A 24211-nucleotide genomic window follows, 5' to 3' on the forward strand; every position below is an offset into this window, starting at 1 on the left:
TCTGCATTACTCGAGAATTAATCAAGCAAATGAAACCAAATTTGGCATGTGGAGGTTTTAGGATGCAATAAATGTTTCTATGGAGTTAAGATACTCCTTCCCCCTCTCTTAGAGGGGGCTGCCGTACAAATGAAACACAAATTTTTGCATTACCCGAGAATTAATCAAGCAAATTAAACCAAATTAGGCATATGGAAACTTTAGGGTGCAATGAATGTTTCTATGGTGGTTAGATACCCCCTCCCCCCTCTCTTAGGGGTGGCTGCCATACAAATAAAACACAAATTTCTGCATTACTCGAGAATTAATCAAGTAAATGGGCGGGACGAAGTTTGCCGGGTTAGCTAGTGTAATATATTTAATGATTACTTTTCAAATATTCCTAACGAACTCCGTATCAATTTGTTGAATAATTTTGTAAACCAAGAACAAATATGCACATTGAATAGAAGTATCTCTGGTTCACTTCTTCTGATTCCAGCTTCTGCCATTGAAGTTGATAATTATATACGCGATTTGAAAAATTCAAGGACTGCTGGAATTGATTTGGTACCGTCTACATTTCCGAAACATAATGCTGATATAATTGTTCCAAAGCTACAGCACTTTAAAATCTATCAATGGATGAAGGTGAATTTCCCGATAACTTAAAAAAAACCAAAACAATACCAATTTACAAGAAAGGGCTCAAAAATCTAGCTGAAAATTACAGACCAATTTCAATTCTCCCTGCCTTCTCGAAGCTTTTTGAAAAGGTTATACACAACAGACTAGCAAGCTTCTTTACAACTAATAATCTTATAAATAAGAATCAATTTGGTTTCCAACCTCGATCAAATACTTTTAGTGCGGTGGTTAGCCTAATAAACAATATCCAATCAAGTATTGATCAAAGAAGAACTTGTTCAGCTATTTTTGTTGACATATCCAAGGCATTTGACTGTGTTCAACACGATATCTTCTTCTTCTTCTTCTTCAATGGCACTAACGTTCCTAGAGGAACTTCACCGTCTCAACGTAGTATTACTTGCGTCATTTTTATTAGTACTTAGTTGAGATTTCTATGCCAAATAACACGCCTTGAATGCATTCTGAGTGGCAAGCTCTAGAATACGCGTGATCACAGTGCAAGTCGGAGGAAATTTCTTTGACGAAAAATTCCCCCGACCAGAACGGGAATCGAACCCGAACACCCGGCATGTTAGTTATGACGCTAACCACTCGGCCACGGGAACACGATATTCTGCTATTGAAACTCAACAGATACGGAGTACGAGGGAATGCGCAAAATCTAATTCAATCATATCTGTGTAATACAGGGTGGGCCATTTAAAGTGGAAGCATCTGGCAACCCCATAACTTTTGACAGAGATGTCAGATTAACAAATGTCATACCGCGTTGGAAGCGTCATTTCAGTACAATTTTAACCATGGAACAATACACACCTAAACAACGCGCTGAAATTGTTCAGCTGTACATTCAAAATAACTTCTCAATTGTGGCTTTTGGCAAAAAATCATAATGTCTGATGAGGCGCATTTCAACTTGAATGGAGGAGTGAATAAACAAAATTGTCGGTTTTATGCTACTGAAAACCCTCAATTCATCGAAACGCAACCTCTTTACGACCAAAAAGTTACTGTGTGGTGTGGCATTTATGCCGATAAAGTCATCGGCCCGTACTTCTTTGAAAACGAAAATGGAGCAACGGTAACCGTGAATGGGGAGCGTTATCGGACAATGATAACCGATTTTTTATTGCCATTTGTTCGTGAAAATGAATTGGACAATTACTGGTTCCAACAGGACGGCGCTACATGCCATACAGCGGCTGCCACGACCAAATTATTGCGCGAAATGTTCCCCGGAAGATTAATATCGAAAAACGGCGATTATGACTGGCCACCGAGATCACCTGATTTGACGCCTCCTGACTTTTTTTATGGGGATATTTAAAATCCAAGGTATACACTGGTAAACCAAGGACCCTGGCTGCGCTGAAAGACAATATCCGACAAGAAATTGCTGCCATATCGGCCGAAACATTGGGCAAAGTGATGGAAAATGCCGAAAAAAGGGCACATTTTGCGGTCAAGGCCAGAGGCGGTCATTTACGAGATATCATAATCAAAAAGTAGTTAGAACAAATCTCCTTGGACCAAAATAAATGAATTTCAAAAAAAATATTTTAAAATTCCACTTCTTTACTTTGCTATTGCAAAAACAAATCCTTCCACTTTAAATGGCCCACCCTGTAGAAAGCAAATTGTTGAAATTAACGGTCACAGAAGTCTAGAAAGTGGTGTTCAATATGGTGTGCCTCAGGGCTCCGTATTAGGACCTTTATTGTTTAATGTTTACATAAATGATATCTTTGATTTACCATTGCGAGGAATACTACAATTATATGCGGATGATGCAGTTCTTGTTTACAGTACTAATGATACAGACCAAATGTTAATAGATATGCAATACGATTTGGACCTAATCAATAGTTGGTTCTTCCATAACGGATTAACGGTTAATGCCTCTAAAACTAAATTCATGATTCTTTCGAGTACTGATCGTTTCAGCAACATAAGATGTGAATTGAAATTATGAAATGATCAAATAGAAAGAGTTAATTCTATCACTTATTTGGGTTTAACAATACAGCAGAATCTAAAATGGAATATTCACGTTAATAAGATCCACGGGAAAATAACTAAATTTCTTGGAATGCTTAGAAGATGTAGTTTTATGCTGCCATTTAGGCAAAGGAAGTATCTTTACTATGCTCATGTTCATTCGCAGATCACGTATCTGAATATCATTTGGCAGAATGCACCTGCTTATGTCATTAACAAAATAGCTATAACAATCAATAAATTCATGCGAATTATTTTTTGGGAACAATACAGTAACCCAGATTCAAGTACAATAGATTTGTATAGAAATAAATACATGTTGAATTTTAATCAGATAAAATATTTTGAAACAGTTCTGTTTGTCTATAAGATAAAAAATATTATACTTATGAGCAGTGTAAGTTTGCAAAGCAGAGGGGAAATTCACAGATATGAAATACGATCAATTGACCATCTTAGAGTGTCAGTCCCGAGAACAAATTATCTCAGAATGGGCTGTATCTACATTGCAATAACAAATTACAATAATCTGCCAGTAAATATAAAAAACATCCATCCACTTCCAAGATTTAAAAAAGCTTTGAAGTTGTTCGCTTTTCATAACATTCCATGATATTTGTTATTCATAATATTGCAAATATTTGTTTTCCATAATTGTGTAATTACATATTATTCCAAGTTCTAATTCGATTGGATTTTTGAGTGCAAAAATGAATATAAAAGAAGGACCTTTTTTTTATTTAAATCGTTTATTTTTACAGGCTCAGTTACATTGGTTTAAAGGAGCCGAACTCCTTACTGTATTGTTACTAGTATATATACATTTTTCCTTAATTCTAATGTTAATAATATAGGAAACCGATTACTCGCGGTAGACTCGAGTTTAGAAGGGTGACATATTTTCTTCAGGAAAAGGAGGGGATATGAGGATATATTGACAATGATCACACTCACACACTCAATCACACTCATCACACTCAATTCTTAAACCTATCTTATATCTAATATGTATTTACATTTCACCTTATTCTTAAGAAGGGATCCGATCTCTCACAAAGGAAAAGGAAAAGGAAAAACTAAGGGTATAAGGACAATCACACACGAAGATCGATAGCTTTAAGGAATACATATATTTGGGACATGTAATCAAGGTCTAACCGAGCCAACACGTCTCTCACCGGCACCATGGGCTGCCTAAAAGAAGGACCTCAATATCAGTCATTTTGACTGCCGAAGGTCTATTATTTTGAATGCTTATACTGCATATATAAGGGAACTGAAGATATACAAGCATATTGTAAAAATTAGTTTAAGAAGAATATTGTACCGATTATATGCAGGTGTTTTTATGCCTAAGATATAATATGGATAATGTATTTCCTCTGTGGCTTTTCCCCTTTTGAAAAGATCCAATAAATAAATAGCTCTCTCCTTCTTAAAAAAAAATCGTTACATTTTTCGTAGAGTGACCCCCGTATATAGAAATCAAAGACATAGTCCTATGTCAAAACTCTCAATCCTCCCACACAGCATATGACAGTAATTATTGCTTGTGACGGAAATAAGTACCGCTCCCAATTACGATTCTTACGTGGATTTTATATAATTTGGTTTTTCACGTAATTTTTCCCATTGATGCGCTTTTTTTTCGCTGATCTTCCAATTAACGCGGTTATTTTAAGAGGTACGTATCTTCCGCGTAAAAAACCTATCAGATTCAATTTCATTTTATAATGCGGTGTAATATTCTCGTGTATTGGTATGACAGCACCATTGGTTGTGTGGAACAGTCGTAGGCCTAAAAAAAAGTCCGTGGAATCTCCAGCTTTCTTTGGCTGGACAAGTTTTTTCCCCGTTCTTAGAGTATCCCCTTTTTTTCTCTGTATGAAATATTTCTCAAGTCATTCCTGGCAAATTTCAGATTCCATCTGCGTCTACCGGATAATGTTTTTCTCTGCTTCGCGTGCAAGAGAAATAAAAAACCAGAATCTACCATCGCCAGAAGTAGTCACTTTGCGCGTTGTTTTTATTCCTCCAATAACTTCGATGCTCGGCTCGGCGGCAAGCATATGGTACGCAAGTCACATTCGTATGCCGTCCACGTGCACGGGACTGATTAAAATCGAACCAAAACCGAAACTCGCCATTTCGTTGCGATTCGTGTGTTGACTACACTTTGGAGGCACTTTGCCATCGGGAAGCGATAACTGCAGTGAGGCTATAAATTTCTGGTGTTTGTATAGAGACTCTGAATGGTTTTGTACTTCTTGATAACATCCATTTGATGGATCGCTTTCTGCACAAAACGACTGAGTTTATGTTCGAGAGCATCATAATCTGAATAGAGTTCATTTACTTGTTCCAATAATATTTGAAACTTGCGGTGGCATAAGAAGGGGAGGACACTAGGAGAAAAACGAGCGCATGCGCTCGCCAATTTCCTCCAAGTCAGAGTCATATGTACGGAAATATTTGCTCGGTTTATTCTGTTATTTTTATCCTTCCAACACTCAGGCGAAGGTGAGCTGTCAAAAAGCATCGCTTTTGTTTCTTTATCTTTGAAGATTGGCTGCTTCGAGTGATGATTGCTTAGTCAAAATTCGCCGGGAAATGGAATTGAGAGAGTAATTCGTAAGAACCACAGTTTCATTACATGTCAAAATCAGTGATGGGGTGTTTTTGTGTTGCCTAACTATAAGGCGTAACTATATTTAACGAGTGAATGAATGCAGTAAAAACTAGTGTACGGTCGATTTACAAACAAGGTTACAGGGAGTATTTTTGAGCGAGTGTTTGTGTGAACCCATCCGATTCGGAATGGGTCGTCGCCTGTGACCAGAATGAAGGTTGTGCCACCCAAACAAGGAATATGTTGAGAAGAAGGGGTGAAAAGTCCCGCTCACGGAAATGGTTGCTTTCCACCATTACATAAATAAGTGACGTAATTTGCTTGTAACACGAATTTTGAAAGTCAATGTGAAGTGAGTATTCAAAGTGAATCAATCTTCAAAAACACCACATAAAAAGTGCTAAAGAATCACATATTAAATTGAAAAAACAGACAATGCGTATGTGTTATTGTCGTGATGTCGCCGCCGCAGCCGGCGTCTCGAGCTCGTAAAGTTGTCCTCCTCGGTGCAGGAGCTGACGCCGTCCAATGGAGCGCCCCATAAAGCATGCACAGGCAGTCTGCCAAATTTGGCATTCCCTTCAATACTTCGTGCCGATTTGTGGAGATTTGCGAGGCGCACTGCAGGATGAGAAGAATCTGTGCAATGAGTGAGCGCTGGAGGTGAGTTGTAGGGCTGAATGCTGAAAGGCGTCACGTTCAATCGACGTGATATCGGTTCGTCCTGTGTCATTTTTTAATCACTTGAGACAGAGCCCCTAACTGGTAAAAGCCGGCCTCGCCACCACGGCTCGATGACAAGGGTTTGTTAGGCTGACGTCATCGTTTTGCTGCAGACTTCTGTCAGAAAAGATAGGCAGACAGGCAGGCAGGCGATTGAATCGGTTGGAAGGAACAGAAAATCGTTATAATATCGTTACGACAGGGCTTAGTGTCGTGTTTGACAGAAGATATCGGTTGTGATGTGACCTCATCGGAAGTGCAGCAGCGGGGTGTGGGTGGCTGCTCGTAACTGTATTTTAATGGGCCCACGGTATTTTGGTCCGTGGTTCGTGGGATGATCTTGAAAATTAAGAGTGACAGGTAGTTGCTGTGTTAATTGCCTTCATCCATTATTTAATTGGAGCTTAAAATTTCGGTTGGTTTTTGAATTTCATGGATTCATTTCTTTGTTTTCGAGCGCTTCTCAAGGGCGTCCTTCCGGATTAGTTTGTCTAACATTATTTTATTCGCATTTGATCAAAGCTCATGGCTCTGAATAAATTTCGTTTGAATTGAATAAAATGACTTTGTAAGCTGTTCCCAGTGTTCTGAAGTGGTGTAACGTAAAGCAACTGAAATGATCTAAAGCTAATAAAACGACAAATTCAATCGAAGAGGTGTGAAAGCAACCATTATGATTCAAAATACTCCCTGAAATCATTCGAACTATGGAAAAAAACAAGAGAAATGATATAAACTTTTCCGAGCTAGATAGTAGATAATAGAAATAGGCTAGATAAGAGGAATTATACAATATTCCTGAAACAATAAGCAATAATATGTGTATAAAAATTCTTTAAAGGGCCTGGCCGGGTGAGGGAGTGAAAAGTGCCTCCAAACCAAATCACCAGCTGTATGGAAAATATTGTATAGGATATTAAATAAGATTTTTTTTAATATTTGATTTTTTGGTGAAGAAATTGTTTGAAAATATTGATCGGTACACCTTAGTAAGATGTACATTTAGTATTTTTTCCATATTTTTGTCTCAAAGCTATTGAGAATGGCGTGAAAAAAATGAGAAGGTGCATTTTTCACCATAGATCCTATGGTGTACCAAATAAGGACTCAAACATATGGTACTACTGCCAAAATGTTTTATTTAGTACTCTACACAATATTTTCCATACAGCTGGTGATTTGGTTTGAGGGCACTTTTTACTCCCGTACCCAGCCAGACCCTTTGAAAATATTAAAAAAACATATTTTTGTACCGCGCAACACTGAAAAAATGACACATATCTAGAAAAGCCGTAGGGACACATTTAAATATGAATTAGAGTAGTACTGAATCTCTAAATCCCAAAAAAAAATTTTTTTTTATTTCAATATTTTTTTAGTACTTCAATTTTTGATAAATTTTTTTTTGATAATTTGGGTTGATACACCGTAGTAAGATGCACATTCAGCATTTTTTTCAAATTTTTATCTCGAAGCTTTTGAGGATGGCGTGAAATAAACGAAAAAGTACGTTTTTCACTATAGATCCTACGTCAAACCACATAGGGGTTCAAATAAACTGCCAAAATCCTTTACAATATTTGCCATACAGCTGGTGATTTGGTTTGGGGGCACTTTTTACTCCCTTACCCGGCCAGGCCCTTCATCAAATATTCTCGAAGGAAACTTAAATCTATTACAATTCTCATTCGAATTTCCACTTCTTTACATCTCGAAAACAAAAAAAAACATTTTTCTGTACTTTTATTTTTCATCATTTTTCGGATTTTAATATCTTGTATCTTTTTCATGGTAAGCCTTTGATGGTTCTATTTTTTGTTTTGTTTGTATAACTATCCATTTCAAGACTTCTAAATTTATGCGGTTTATCATTGTTCAGCTTTATGATTTTCCGGATTTCGTGTCTTCACTTTAAATTTTGACACCTCAAATTGCGTCATCAACTGCGCAATTTCAAAATTTTCTGAAGGAGCAATTCTTGTCAAATTTACCTTTCTCCATTTTTCAATAAACTTTGTACATATGATGACGACTATAAAACGTTTCAATTTCCCTGATCATGCGACCAATTTTATTTTGATGTTGAAGTAGGATTCCGTTTTTCGAGAATTTATCGGGACTATTGATTACAATTCATTGACTAAATAGGACTAATATAAATATTGGTTATTGGATAAGTTATTCATTTCATTTTTATTCAAAAGTTTTATAAAATACTCTTGAGAAGAGTGAATTTAAAATTTGAAAAAAAATACAGTGTAAATTTTTAATTTTTTTTTTAATAATATTTATTGTTGAAAACTTAAACAACTTGCTACATTTCATTCTCTGGCTAAAATTTTTTAGGTCTCATAGTTTTTGAGTTAGGAATTTTTGTTATTTTGTTTTTTTTCTAACTCCAACTCAAAAAATATAAGACCTGCATAATTTTGGTCAAAGAAGGAAATTTAATAAAAGAAGTATTTTAAAAAGGACCGATAAAAAGTTTGTTTAAAATAAGATTCATTCTCAAAAGAGAATTTTCATAAAATTTTGAAAAAAAACCTTATATGAATAGCTCATATACAAAAATGTTACGAGTTAAATAATAGTAGTAATTCTTCAAAAGAAATATGAAAATGTTGTTGTTGGAAAAAATCTTTTCCTGTAGAGGTGCCCTTCTTTCGATGTATTATTGACCTGTTAGTATATAGGGTATTCATATATTTTTTTCAGATTTTTTAGAAATTATACTTTTCAGAAAAATTGATCTTAATTTAAAAAAACTCGGTGCATTTTTTTCAAATATTTTTATAGCGAGAGTCATAGATTTTTTTAAATCATAGTTGGGTATTACGATGTTGCAAAGTTTTAAATTTTATAAATATTCGAAGCCTCAAAAATTAAAAAAAAATATTCTAATAAAAATATATAACAAAAATCTAAGCAGGGGGTTGTTCTGAGATATAAGAGTTTTCAATATTACATTAAATTTACGAGTAAGTTTGTTTATCAGCGTATTTAATATGTAATTTTTTTTCTGTAAAGTTCATTTTCACATTTTAATTCGACAGCTGGATTTGTGAAAAAAAATGTAATTTATTTGGGATTCGCCTTTGTAAAAAAATCAGTTATAGCTTAACGCTTTGCGGTCGTTTGTCTGCTCTCAGCCATCACAGCAAGGAAGTATACTAATCTTATGCTTTATGCAACAATGTATCAGTGTACACTTTTTTTAGACGAATTTTAATGTCGAGTGAACTTGTTCACGAATCAAACTTTTTTTTTCATTTTGCGCTCAGGGTGAACCACCCTGGTTTCAGGAAGATCTGGTACTTTGGTTTTTAGTAAATTTTGCAGAGCAGTAATTTCTGGTAAATCTATACTTAGGAATCAATTTATCGATTTCCGATCTTCTGAATTTCCTTAGGTCGTATTCTTAACGGAGGACTATGAAACTATTCACTTATTTTTCCAGGATATTAGATTATAATGCTTCGACATTCCATCAAAAACTCTTTATTAAAATAATTTGGTGGCCCTAAAAAGGACTATGATCCTAGCCTTGAAAAAGGCTAATTATAAGTTCAAAACCAACCAGCTAACGCAACTAATACACTGCGGTCACAGGCGATTATCTATTCGTTTCATCACCACCATTTTTCCATTTTCTTAAAATATACTAAACACAACGCTACCATAACAACCTTTTCCTAGTAACCTAGTCTACCTTTGACATTGCAGACAAATAAAAATAAAAATGGGTGCGAGTAATGCAAAAGTACACAATCACTCCCTATCAGAACCAACTTTGGGGCTTACAACACGGCCAGTTAATTGGATTGAATAGCATTAAGTTGGAAAGATGACTTCTTAGTATAAGATCCCAGTAAATCTATTTTTAAATTTTGAGAACGAATAAAAAAATACTTTTTCAAAGCTCCTGAATATAAACAACGGAAATACATACAAAAAAAAGGTTCCTGTCGGAAATGCATTTTACGAAGCAGAAAAGTTCGGATGAAAACGAAAAACTGCTGGTCGGCCAAATCTTCTCGTAAGTTGGTAAAATTAGCATTTTGATTCACAACGGGGAATGGCTATGTGCAGGTTGCGAACTCATTCCCAATCTTATTTTGCTGCTCTCTCTGAATATACGGATGGATGACAAGACGTAATTTGAGAGAGAAAAAGAGAGAGAGAGAGAGAGAGAGAGAGAGAGAAAGAGAAAGTGAGAGTGAGAGATAGAGAGAGTTAGAGTGAGATAGAGACTGTCTATGTGTGTTTGTGTGAGAGAGAGAGAGAAAGAGAGAGAGAGAGAGATAGAAAAGGGAGAGAAAGGAAAATGTCACCAAACACTAAAAAATAAATTTCTTGCACAATCTTTTTTAAATTAGGAGGGTGATGTCCAACATAGTAACACAAGTAATACTATATAAGATTGCATAAGTTTTATTAGATTCGCTTTTTTATCACTATAACTTTAGCTTGTGAAACGTCCGATTAGGTTTAGGTTTCACTAAGGTTGTTTATACATATCGTTTCCATCTGCTTCGGAGAAACGAGACGAATTGAGACTCCTCACATCGTTGTTTCAGTTCCGAATTCCATGTTTCAAGTTTTTTCGTCTCTAGCCTAAGAAAAGACCGAATTAAAAAAATATATGAAACTCTACCTTTAGCTTTTAGGAAAGCTGGTGTCTGGTGGCTGTCCCAAACACGGTTTTTTAGTTGATGAAGTCACAGACCATCCACATGGAAGCAGAACGTCAGCTGGCAACAATTGTGTCGTTTTTTTTCTTGTATTGTGAAGGCCTCAAACTTGAAAATTAATTCGCCTCTACACCCAAAATTAATTTTTAGCACATGTTTTGGCATCTTGATTGATTACATTAAATGAGCCTTAAAATAACATAAAAAGTACTGCTCCCAAATACTTGTATAGGATTTGTATAATATATATGGTATGGCAATGTAAGATAACATGAGAGGGCGAAACAAGATACACATTGCAAATAAGCTCGCAATAAAACTGCTCTGCAACAAACATCGGGCTGCTGTTCTATAAATAACCCAACAATGATCAATATCAACTGTCTCCGCTGTCCGGTCTGCTGAACAATGGAAGAACTGATAGAATAATAATACGCATACATCACGAACGTTCTTCTTCTAGACACACAGCTGATATACAAAATCAGAAAAAAAACGAAATTGCACTGCAGTGTGGAATCTACCAGCTCTGCACGATGCTTTTTTGTGCATATTCTGAGAATGCATTCTGAAGCTAAAAACTATAAATACAGCCATTCCATGCCGAACCGAAGGAAAAGTGCCCCGATTTTCGTGAAAATTGGTAGTTTATTCCTTATCGCAAAAAAGTAGACCCATATTTTATATCATTCTACTAGGGTGTTCATTTCCATTTTAGGGTGGTTCAAAAAATGATTTTTTCCCCTTTTTCCAAAAATGACTTCATAACTTTTGAACGACTTATTAAGACGATCGACACATCAAATTGTACCCAATGAGCTAGTCTTCTTTGACAAAATAAAAGAAAAGATTGGATATTGTTTTCCTAATTATTGATTGTATTTGGTCGGTGCTAAGTCAGACCGGACCATGTGACATTTTTATGATTTCGAGAAAAACGAGTTTGAAGTTTGGTGCTATAAAAGGTTTCCATTGAGCGTTCAAAACAATTTCGATTAATTATTCCTGCTGTACGCGTGATTTTTCAAATCTGATAAATGTGGAATGTAGCTTACACTAAAGATGGGCGAGCGCTCACGAGCCGCTCATTTGAGCCGGTACGTCAGAAAGAGCGTGCGATCCACGGTTCTTTAAAAATGAGCCGCGGCTCTCAAATGAACGGCTTTTATATGTACGGCTCTTTAATGAACCACGGTTCAAAAAAGAACTGCGGTTCATAAAAGAACCGTGTTTCTTCTGAGAGCTGGCTTATTGATAAAGAGCCGTGAATCGTACGCTTGTTCTGACGAACCGTGGCATGCGGCAGTGCGGAAGAAATATATGTTTCTCATGCTACTTTTCAAGCGGTTTCATTTATCTGTTTGTATGTTTGTAAATTTTGGCGGATTACATATTTTATCGAAACCCTATCAATATGAGTATCTAATGAAAGGACTAGACTAGTAGGACACAGTTATTTATGTGAAATGGAAATCCAAGATGGCGGACGTTACAAAATGGCAGACAGTTAATTTCGCCAAAACCCTTTCAATATGGGTATCAAATAGAAGGGCTTGTCTAGTAGATCACAGTTATTTATGAAAAATGTAAATTCAAAATGGCCGCCATCCCAAAATGGCGAAATATGTATTTTTTTTAAAAACACCCTCAATATGGGTATCTAATAAAAGGACTTGACTAGTAGGACACAGATATTTATGTAAAATGAAAATCCAAGATGGCGGCCGTTATAAAATGACAGACTACTAATTTCGTCAAAACTCCATCAATATGGGTATCAAATGAAAGGGTTTGCCTAGTAGATCACAGTTATTTATGAAAAATGTAAATCCAAAATGGCCGCCACCCCAAAATGGCGAAATATGATTTTTTTTCCAAAACCCCCTCAATATGGGTATCTAATGAAAGGACTTGACTAGTAGAACACAGTTATTTATGTAAAATGGAAATCCAAGATTGTGGCCGTTACGAAACGACAGACAACTAATTTCGTCAAAACCCCATCAATATGGATATCTAATGAAAGGACTTGACTAGTAGAACACATGAAAAATGTAAATCCAAAATGGCGACCGTTACGAAATGGCAGACTACATTTCTTCTGAAAACCCCGTCATATGGGTATCAGATGAACGGGGTTGACTAGTAAATCACAGTTATTTATGATAAATCCAACCCGCATATGGGTATAGAATGAAATGATTTGACTAATATAATACAGTTAATCATGAAAATATTCCATTCGAAATATTTTAAAAACGTTTGGGATATAAAACGGGGAGAAAACTGTGTCGTTATCGAAAACTGCTATATTCTCCCGACTGATAATTCGACATGATCAACATTGTATGGATCAAGTGAAATCAGTTCTAGTGATTATAAAAAAGCTCTGTATAAATTGATTCCGGAGCTGGTAAAGCGATCTACAAATCTTGAGTCAGACGATTTAGTATACCGTTAGATCCTCGCTTCAAGCAGCAAGGTTTTGGGGATAACAGAAAGTACAACTATGCACACCAGTCGTTGATAAGGATGCTAAAAATGACATCCATAGAACACACATCTACGAAACTACCACAAATCGTTGGTGATGAAGCGCTGTCATCTGTATGGGAGGAGTTTAATGCATTGGTTGGCAATCTTCGATCCTCACATGATCCAAAAGCTGTTGCAACATCTATTGTAGATAAACATTTAGTGGAACCACATTTGCTGAGACTAAGCGATCCTTCGTTTTGGTGGAATGAAAGGAAATTTTTCTCTCCGCGGCTGTATCTTTTTTTTTTGAAAATATTATGTATTCCGGCGACTTCAGTACCATATGAGCGAGTTTTTCCGAAAGCAAGACAAGTTTGCAGTGAAAGATGTAGTAGACTTCCATCATATAACATTGGAAAGATAATGTTTATAAATAAAAAAAAATAAAGAATATCATTGTGATGGAAATATTTCAGAGAAAACCTTTAGTAAAGTAATATTTTTACTTTTCTATGCACTGATTATTGTTTTAAACCTTATTTTTTACGTCTTCCATTCTTTACATATCCGAATGAACCAGTTCTTGAAAAGAGCCGTCGAGCCGCTCAAATGAGCCGGCTCTTTTCATTGAGCGCACGGCTCTGAGCCGCTCACTGAAATGAACCGTTTTGCCCATCTCTAGCTTACACAATGTTTAACCTAATGCCATCAATAACTCGAAATTTTGTTTTTAAATTGCCCCATTGTCTGAAAAATCATTTTTCCCGTTTTCTCCAAAAATGACTTTTTTCAAAAGATCAGCAACGGGGGTCTCCGTAGCCACATTGGTTGCGCGTTCGCTTAGTAAGCGATCGATCGTGAGTTCAAAACTCAGGGCCCTCATTGACCATCTTTGTGTTGTTACAGAATAGCTACGTCCACGCGACAATCATCAGCGATGGAGATCGATCCACGGTCGAAATAAGATCGATTCATCCATACAACTGCTCTGCTCTGCCAGACACATCGGGCTACTGTTCTATAAATAACTCAACAATGATCAATGAACTGTCTCCGCTGTCCGGTGGTCCAACTGGATAATGGAAGAACAGAAAGAATACCCTTACGCCTAAATGGCTACTGTGTGAATGTACCATATGTAATGGTATAGAAGGAATACTGGCAAATGGCAACTGTGTAATGTGCTAATTATAGATATGATAACCATGTGACATGTACACGATTAAAATTCGGCTCTGTTACAGCTAAAATGCTAATGAGCCTTAAATAAATAAATGGGATAAAAAAAAAAGATCAGCAATTTTTTCGCAAGAATTGTATTTATATAGAATAATAGCTAATTAGCTTCAATTTTATATGTTGATCATCGGAATCGGTTCAGTAGTTCAAATGTTATGATTTTTTTAAAAAAAAGTCATTTTCGAAAAAAAGGGAAAAAATAGATTTCTTGAACCACCCTAAAATGGAAATGGGCATCCTATTAAAAAAAATACGGGTCTAATGTTTTGCGATAAAAAAAAATTAAAAAAATTATAGGGGGTGGACACTATAGGACACGACTGCATTGTTGACGTAGGACAACGGTACTATTTTATTCGATTCGCTTGTTTATCTATTCGGATATTGTTTTGAAATTGATCAAAATTTTAGAAATCACTTTTTAGTGATTTGATATTAGGTCGATTTGAAAAGATTGTCTTATCAAAATATTGAATCTAATAAAATCTAATCGGGAAAAATTTATTATCTACATGCAATCTAATTAATATATAAGACACAAAAGCAGTCGTCGAAATTGATTCAAGTCTCTACATATAACATGATAGTCTAGGACTAGAAATTATAATGAGTGTTGATAATGTAACCATGTTGCAGTCGCTATAAATCAATGTAGGCGAATGTCTTTCATTTCTTTCTATAAGTTCTAGGTTTCGAAAACGAAAGCGTGACATTGGAGGCGGAAGATTTTGAGCGTTCATATCTCTTAATATCTTTTTAGTGCACCCGTGGCCGAGTGGTTAGCGTCTCACATTGTCATGCCGGGTGTTCGGGTTTGATTCCCGTTCTGGCCGGAGGATTTTTCGTCAAAGAAATTTCCTTCGACTTGCACTGTGGCCACGCGTATTCAAGAGCTTGCCCCTCGGAATACATTCAAGGCGTGTTATTTGGCTTAAGAAATCTCAACTAAGTATTAATAAATGACGCTAATTAATGCATACGTTGAGACGGCAAAAGTTCCACAGGGAACGTTAACGCCATTCAAGAAGAAGAAGATCTCTTTGCTGACTGAACGGAATGGTTTGTAATCACTTCACTCAGATAAAATGCCTGAAAGTTATATGCTTGTTACTATTGTCCCGAAAACTTGTTTGAATTGCTTAAAAAGTGATTTGAAAGCAAGCAATTGAAATTACAAAGATCTTTATAGGAACGGGCGCCAGCTCAGAAATCCACTCAGTTATGGCTGTGCAGTGTTTGGACCATATTTTCGCTGCCAACCAAAAGCTCTCTTTCTCTCTCTGACAAGTCCGTCTTTATTTTGCTACTAGTCTGAACGTAGGTTTTTTTTTTCTACTGGTCTGTAAGCCAGAGACACTTTGGGTAATTTGAATGGAATAATGCATGATGATTAGCTGTTTTTGAATGTTTTTGCAATGCTATCGATATACAGGCAAACCTTTTTTTGTGCGGGGGATAGGAACCGCATAAAAAAATCGTGCAAAACTTCACGTACACATTTTCGGTACACATTTTGAAAAAAACTTTTTTTGTGCGGTAGATAGGGACCGCATAAAAAAAGTTTCCCCCAAGAAAATAACTCAAATCCACACCGTTCACCGTTCAATTTCCTTTTGTTTCCCTGCTTTGCGATGGGACAGTTTGCCTCTTCGGTTGCGCGTGGCTGTTTTGTGCTTTTAGTTGCATGCCGAAACGTGATGCTGTTAGATATCATGTCATGCAAAAACTTAGAAAAACTTAGAGCATTTGATGGGAGAAGGGAAATGATTTCAGAAGTGGATAATTGAGACGCAAATATGTTTTTCCGCACTCAAATGCATATAAACCATCGAAAAAAAGTAAATGGACGATAACTTCGTCAAATATGCTTGTTTTCATATACCGCACAAAAAAAAACCGCACAAAAAAAATTCCATGAAAATGAGAATGAGAATGAGAATGAGAAGAATGAGAATGAGCAGAATGAGAATGCGATTGAGTTGAAAATTGCTATGGGTGCGCGGCAAAACTTGCATCGAACAACGACACCGCTGTCTTTCTTTTTGCTCAAAATATACGTATACCATTTAAATGCAGTTTACCAGAGATAAATCTAGAAATATATAACCATGGTCAAGAGAAAGTGAATGAGAGATGACCGAGGAAGTTAAAGAGAGAACGAAGACTAGGATTATAAATGAACTAAGGACCATCATCTATACATTGATGTTAAACGCAGTCCTACATTTTCAGTTGTACACATATTTTTTCACCATTGGAAATCCAAAAATTGTCGGAAAAACAGCACTTGTATGGGCTTTCGCTGTTACGAGTTACAATTTCTGTCTCCTGTCGAACGTGTTCAACATTGATATATGAATATAAATTACAAGCTCAACCCTTTGGACTTCATGAGATAGTTAGTGCCCCATGCAGACACCCTTTTAATACCACGTTAAACGAAAGGAAATGAGCAAGAACCCTGCATTCGTCACGTAAGAAGGGGTTCAGATCGGAAACTTAGCGCGCGTAAAATATGAAAGGGTTATTAAGTGCACTTCGAACGTTTTTCTGCATCAGATTACCTCCTCTGTGTCTGTTGACGAGATGAGAGCTCATCGTGCCCGTCGGCTGCCATTTTTTTTTTCGAACCGTTGAATGCTAACATCACAATTCAAACGGTGGGGAATAGGTAAAGAGGATTAATTGCGACTGCGACTATATTCTGCTCTACCCAAAGACCGCGCGTAGGATTACATTACAACAAAACCGAAAACCCCAGTCAAGGTCGACTCGCGTTGTGCACGGCGACGGTGGTAATGACGCCAACCAGATTGCGCCATTGCTTGCGGTTTGCTGCGACGGGGAATACGTGTGTGTGTATATGCGCGAGTAAACCAGCTTTACACTTTCTCGATCTAGTTTTATTTTCGCGGCCGCATTTCTGTTAAGCACTTTCGCATCGGTTGCATTCACTACTTGCAAATGCGAACTACCAGGTAATCACCGCTGAAAAACCTAGACCGGGCTCTAAAATATCGAGGGAAGGTGGTTTGCGATGATCACGATGATGATGTTGATGGAGCTACTTTATGTTGTAACCGCCCACCTTCAACAAAGCTGTTTGGTATTATACCGCCAAACCGCATTCCATGGAACAGAGCGGCGCGGTTTTATAGTTTTGTGGCGTCGCCGTAATGATATAACCTGGCCGGAGGGATTTTCGCGTCGATGTTTGGTGTGGTTTTTCGATGTCGATGTCGTTCTCGTTGTTGTTTTAAAATCGGTTTAGCATTGCTAGCACCGCTGGATCAGTGTCTACTTATGTCGGGATCACTTTGGGGAGGCATGAAAAGCTGGGCGGGGATATTCACAGGTTTTACTGCGCAGGGATGTACGCGCGGACATGGTTCTTTCTGTTTCAAAGGTGACTCTATCTTTATCCTAGCATTTAAATTTCACTTCGGTAAAATGACGCCTCTTCCATGCTTTTTACGACTTCTTAGTAATATAAGTGCTGCTCAGTTATAGATTGAAAAAAAAAATGGGAAGAGGGTAAAATCTGACAAATACAGCGGTCGGAGAAGAGCTACCAATTCTAGCGTTTCCAGATTGGTTGTCATCGACTCAGGTTATCAGTAGGGTAGCATTGTCTTGCTCGGAACCAATCTCTGCATGTTGTCTCCGACAGTGTGAACATATTCAAGATCTCAACAAAACGAGTAACTTTTGTTTGGAACTATGGAGATATGCATTTTTTTTAGTGACACTGCTTTTTTTTCAATCCCATTACAAACTGTTTGACAAATGAAAAAATAAAGACTGACAATTTAATAAACAAATTTTATATTTTTAAACTTGGAATTAAAAAAATCTATGTTTGAAAAAACGCCTAAATATAAGGATAAAATCAGAACCGTAAAATAAAACGTGATGATACGTAAACCATAGGAAGCAAACATTAGTTCAGTTTTGGGTTCCAGAACACGCAAATAACCAAATTTTGATTATTAAGCGGTGTTGTGAAAGAGAGATTCGATACTTATAATTGAAAACAGTAAATTGAAATTCAAAATTAACTAAAAAATGCGGCTGAGATTTTGTTTATATTGCGGAACATTCTCGAAGTTTATATATTATAAGGTTTATATGTTATCAAAAAATGGATAGAAACGAAGATGGAAAATGAAAAATGCCAAAAATTAACGAATCCCATTTTTTTTAACCCATTTATTTATTTATCAGGCTCATTGGCATTTTATCTGTAACAGAACCGGGTTTTTATCGTGTACATGTACATATGTTTATGTTTCTATAAATTGTAAATTGCACAGTAGAAGTAGTAGCCATTTAGGCGTTAGATTTTCTATTCCATTACATTATGGTAAATTGCAATGTAGTAGCCATTTAGGCGTAAGGGTATTCGCATACCGTATGGAATTCGTGCATTGTCAATAGAGACACAAATTTCTACGTTTGCCCAGCTTGTGTATTGCTCTCGTGTGTACAAGAGTAAATCATTAATCATCCTTAGTCCGTTATCTACTATTTAGGTATATGTATGTGCATTTGAGTTTAACATGCGCTGAATTTTCTCATTGCAACTCAATATGCAGATGTCTGATCCAGATACAGCGTTAACAATTTATTTTTATATTTGCAAACAAGCATTATGTGATAGCACTTTGTCTCCATGTATACTAATTTTCGTTGATGTTTATATGAGTTAACAGTGTTGATATTAGGATTAAAAGCAATAAAATGCTGATATAATGCATTGGATATGTTGAGTGAGCGCCATAATAGTGCTATGGACAAATTTCATGGCAACTCGACTGGCCATTGGCAGTCAGATTGCAGTGAAAGCTTGTGGACGTAAAGACGTTGGTCATCTAAGCAACTCATATTTGAAATCGTCAAAAAAGAATTAGAGTACTTTTCGAAAAGGGCTAGACATTTTTTCTTAATTTGTTAAATTGATAACTCAAAAACTATAATACCTGCAAAATTTCGATCAAAGTATTAAATGTAGAAAATTATTTGAGTTTTCATAAAAAAATTAAAAAAATACATTGAAAAAAATGGGTATGATAACTTCTAACTGCAACTTGCCTAATTATTTTAAAGCTTTTAGTACATTATCCGTATTGTTATTATGTTTAATCACAATGAAACCGTTCAATTAAAAAAGTTTTTTTTAATTTTTTTTTTATTTCAAAGAAAACATGAAGAAATTGTTGTTAGAAAAATTTTTCCTCTGTAAAAGTGCCCATCTTCAGATGTAACTTGTTGGAAATTGTAAGGGCTATTCATATACAGCGCGGACTCGATTATATACAGTCTTCGATTTCTTTTCACTGTATATGTTTACACAAGATATAAGCGGAGAAGATTCAGAATAAGATAGGTGCAATAATAGTATTGATACGTGGGATATTAATAGGAAGATAGCTAGGTTATTCAAGTTGGGTTAGACCTCGGCTATCATAGCGACGGCGATAGCTGAATATCCCCGCCTGTGTATACCGTACCTGAACGTAAACGGAATGAGCGTAAATGAAAAATTGTAAAGCGCTATTTGAATCTCTCTCTTTACGCGCTCATTGATAAATAGCGCACGTGAGCGATGTTAGAGTTAGTAGTGCTAGAATTTCAGCCATTGGTAGCACTGGTCGGTCACCGAAAATCGGCCAACTTTAAATGTAATTTTTGTATAGTTTCAAGAATAGTAGAATAGAAGAAAGCATTGTTTAAGTAAAATAAACCTTTTGTGTGTCTAATAAAATTGTGCTGTGGTATTGTCACTTTACGTGAACCGATAAAACAGGGCCTCAACTGACCCCTATTCAAATTGAAAAGAAAGTGCAGTTACTGCAGTTTGTGGAAAAGGGTACTGTCACAGATTCGGTAACCCTTCATCGGAAAACCTTTTGGAAAGGCGTGAATAGTGGTTACTATTCTTCTTCTTCCTCTTCAATGGTACTAACGTTCCTAGAGGAACTTCGCCGTCTCAACGTAGTATTACTTGCGTCATTTTTATTAGTACTTAGTTGAGATTTCTATGCCAAATAACACGCCTTGAATGCATTCTGAGTGGCAAGCTCTAGAATACGCGTGATCACAGTGCAAGTCGGAGGAAAATTTCTTTGACGAAAAAATCCCCCAACCAGAACGGGAATCGAACCCGAACACCCGGCATGTTAGTTATGACGCTAACCACTCGGCCAAGGGAGCACAGTGGTTACTATTCGCAACAGTATATAATCGAGTCAAAAAAAAATTTTTTTATTTGTTTTTTATACATATATTTTTTGATTTTTGATTATAAAAGATGAATTTAATTTTTGATTCATCCCCTTAAAGCCATAAAATACCTTTCTCCTATAAAAAATTCGAATATCTCAGGAGGTGATAGAGGATTATATTCGATCAAAAAAATCCTTCTACTCATATGTTCAAATTTCAACAATGACAGAGTTATTAAAAAGTTCAATAAATCTGTCATTGTCTTACGCTCCTTAGTACAATTCTGTTGCTTCCATTTGAAAGATAAGGAAATTTTATACAGGATACAGTTGTGAAACTTCCAAATTAGTGGATTTAAGTAACAATTTGGAAGTGAAATACTTCAAAGCTTGTGGTTTTCAAGGTGTTAGTCCTAATTTTATCCAAAAAATACATAATAAAGTTGAATGTAGAAACGTAGAAATCAACCAAATTAAAGCTTTTTAACCGCTCTACAATTTATTCTTTGACACATAACTTCTATCTTTTTCAATTTCGCTGCAATATCATTTTAAACGATTCCTGGTGAGTGTTCAACTAAAATCTACCAAAATCATGATTTTTACTTCACTGTGCTCATAATAGCCAATTAACTTTCACTTTAACGTTGACATATTTCATTTTCACTTGAAATAAGCCATATTTGAAATATAAAACAAAAATATTTTTTTGAACTGTATATAATCGAGTCCGATGTATATATGTTTTTTTGAAAACTTTTATATTTCCCTACATTTCTTCCTTTGACCAAAAAATGAAGGTATTATAGTTTTTGAGTTATAAGTTTTAGTAAAAAATTTATAATGAACTGACGCTGAATTTTTTTTTAATATTTCTAGAAGGCAAAATTACTTAAATTACACCCACACTGTTTCACTGTAATCTGAGATATTGCTGCCAATGGCTAGTCGAGTTGGCATGAAATTCGTCAGCTGCTTTGTATGCGTAATATGTTTCATAGCCATAAACTAACTTGAGTATTTCAAATATGTCCCACCAAAATCACATTCCAGGCATGGAGACCATACGTTGAGTCGCACTCTCGACGTCGTCAACGCAGCCAGGAAGCTTGTGGAGTTGTTTATGTCGACGCTAAATTATCGTCACGTATTTGCGACTCCAAAAAACTGGCGAGCGATTATTTTATTGTTGTCCAACGGTTTATGATAGCGGTCACTGCCAGCGAGACACTAAACGATAACCAAGTGACTCGTTAGTACCCATTTATTACAACTATTTCCGCCTGATTTTAACCGAAGCTGAAGCTTACGTAATTTTTTCGGCCGCTGGCCACTGAAATTCCGCAATTGATTAAAACAAATCGACACTTTATTATTTACTTAACGAGAGGGTAAAAACGGATAAACGCTTGGATTTGTCCGTGCGCGATGAATAAGAGGCAGCTATCTGCGTGGAAAAGCTACAAACAATCGATAAATTTTCACTTTTTCCGGCACACGGAACAGTGCGTGTAAACAGACCCGCTGATTACATTTCGCACACTCTCAAGATATGATCGCACAAAATTCCACAGAGAGAGAGAAAGGAGGGAAGCCATTGCACTTCGGAACAGCTACAACAGCCATAAACGCAAGCAATTATTATTGCTTGGCTCATCATCATCATCATCGCCATCATTTGCACCTATATTCAGCAGAGAGAAAAAGCGCCACGCGGCGAAAGAAAAACGACCAAAAACTTTATAGTTGCGTTTCGGAAGCGTTGTACGGTTGTAACGATCGCGCGTCGTAACATCAATTTTCCGTTCTCATAGCATCGCATGGTTGTGTTCTTGTGGTTTGTGTTTTGCGTCTTTTCAACGTCGTTTTTCTTTCCGCTGTTGAGGTTTTTCCTCTCCACGACACGGGTCAAGTCGTAAAGATGACTGCTTTCAGAGAGTCTTCCACCGATGCTATTAAGTTATTAATAGTTGACATCTTAGTGAAGGTGCAAATTGACACGTTTATTGACAGGTTCGGTTTGGATTCGCTGAAGGGAGCAAGACTTGGGAACTTGTTACATCTGATCAACAACAAAAAAAAGAAATCATTGGAGAAAGTCAATAACTTAATTTCCTCTTTGTGTTTCGTTTCAGATCAATGAATGAATGACTAATGGAATTTAGGTAAGTGGCATTCGGCACGCACCAAAGCAATTGATAAGTGTAATTTAAACATCCGATGGTCTCCACCGTCGTTAGAAGAAGGGATTGAGAAGTCAATTTCACGCTCTCGAGAAAAAAAACACTTCATTTATCTTGTTTTTTTTTCCTTTGTCTGAAACAAACCAAGAAAAGTGATGCTTCACATTCTATTTCCCACCCGCTCATGAAGAGAAACACAACCAAACTTGGGAGATTTGTATTGCCTCGCAGACTCAAAGACTGGTATTGATTGCTAAACTTCTCAGAACCAATCGGGACACTCGTGCGCGGCTGCCCCTTTAGGCGCTTTGGTAAATGGTTTACTGTTCCCCGAAAAGGGCGGGGGCAAAATGCCGAAGATGAAATCATAACATCTTCTGGTGAGAAGGGAAAGTGGGTAAACCAAACACACGAGGCTTCTGCCGAAAAGAAAAACTGGCTGGTTAGCATTTTCCTCTGAATCAACCAATCGATGCCAGAGTTTATGTGGTTATGGGCCGACGGTTGGTCACAGCTTGAAGAGTACCAGCGACAAGCGTCGCGGAAATAAAATTTTACGACCTGACGTGAGACTCTTGATCATTAAACGAGCATTCGATTCGGCTGTGGGTCGATGGGAAAATCGGTTCCGACGTTAATCCTTTGGGAGGGGGTGTTTTTGTCTCCTCTTCCCTTAGATTCGAACTCAATCCTTTGAAATGTTGTTACTCTTGAAGATTCCCACGCTGATTACGGATACGTCAAAATTTATAGCCGTGTGTTTTCTTCATAGATAAAATTCGATTTTTTGTCTGATTTATTTGGAACATCTGATTTAACACAACACTAACTCATTTACGGTTTCACGGTACGGAAGATGGTGGTTTCAAAAGAAAACAAAAAACATTCTATTCATAAAACTGAACAAAAAATGGCCAATTCCATCACAACTCTTCCAACATTTTCGTATTTATACTCAGTTTCAGTAATGCTTCAATTTCTGTATTTTCCAATTTTCAATTCGAATTTTATTTCAGTTTTAAAAAAATTTCGAATTTTTAATTTGATTTTGTCAATTTTTAAATTTTAGAAATTCTATCAAATGTTATCATCAATAACAAGACTACTAAATTACTAAATTACTAAATCACTGAATTACTAAAGTACTACATTACTAAAGTACTAAATTACTAAATTACTAAATCACTAAATTAATAAAGTACTAAATTACTAAATTACTAAATTACTAAATTACTAGATTACTAAATTACTAAAGTACTAAATTACTAAATTACTAAATTACTAAATTACTAAATTACTAAATTACTAAATTACTAAATTACTAAATTACTAAATTACTAAATTACTAAATTACTAAATTACTAAATTACTAAATTACTAAATTACTAAATTACTAAATTACTAAATTACTAAATT

The 24211-nt window shown here is 36.1% G+C and overlaps 1 protein-coding gene across 3 annotated transcripts in view; it reads left to right on the forward strand.

Moving 5' to 3' along the window:
- Positions 1-24211, forward strand: part of LOC129762945 (uncharacterized) — a 169943-nt gene that overhangs the window by 45438 nt on the left and 100294 nt on the right. For 2 of the 3 annotated variants that reach the window (XR_008740758.1, XR_008740756.1), the window contains exon 2: positions 22748-22777. The gene's annotated coding sequence lies outside the window, so the exon portion shown is untranslated. Of the gene's footprint in view, positions 1-5166; positions 5921-22747; positions 22778-24211 lie in introns of those variants that run through there. The other variant, XR_008740757.1, reaches the window with a different exon arrangement.

The sequence above is a fragment of the Toxorhynchites rutilus genome, chromosome 1 (assembly GCF_029784135.1).
Source record: "Toxorhynchites rutilus septentrionalis strain SRP chromosome 1, ASM2978413v1, whole genome shotgun sequence".
NCBI classification, from domain to species: domain Eukaryota; kingdom Metazoa; phylum Arthropoda; class Insecta; order Diptera; family Culicidae; genus Toxorhynchites; species Toxorhynchites rutilus.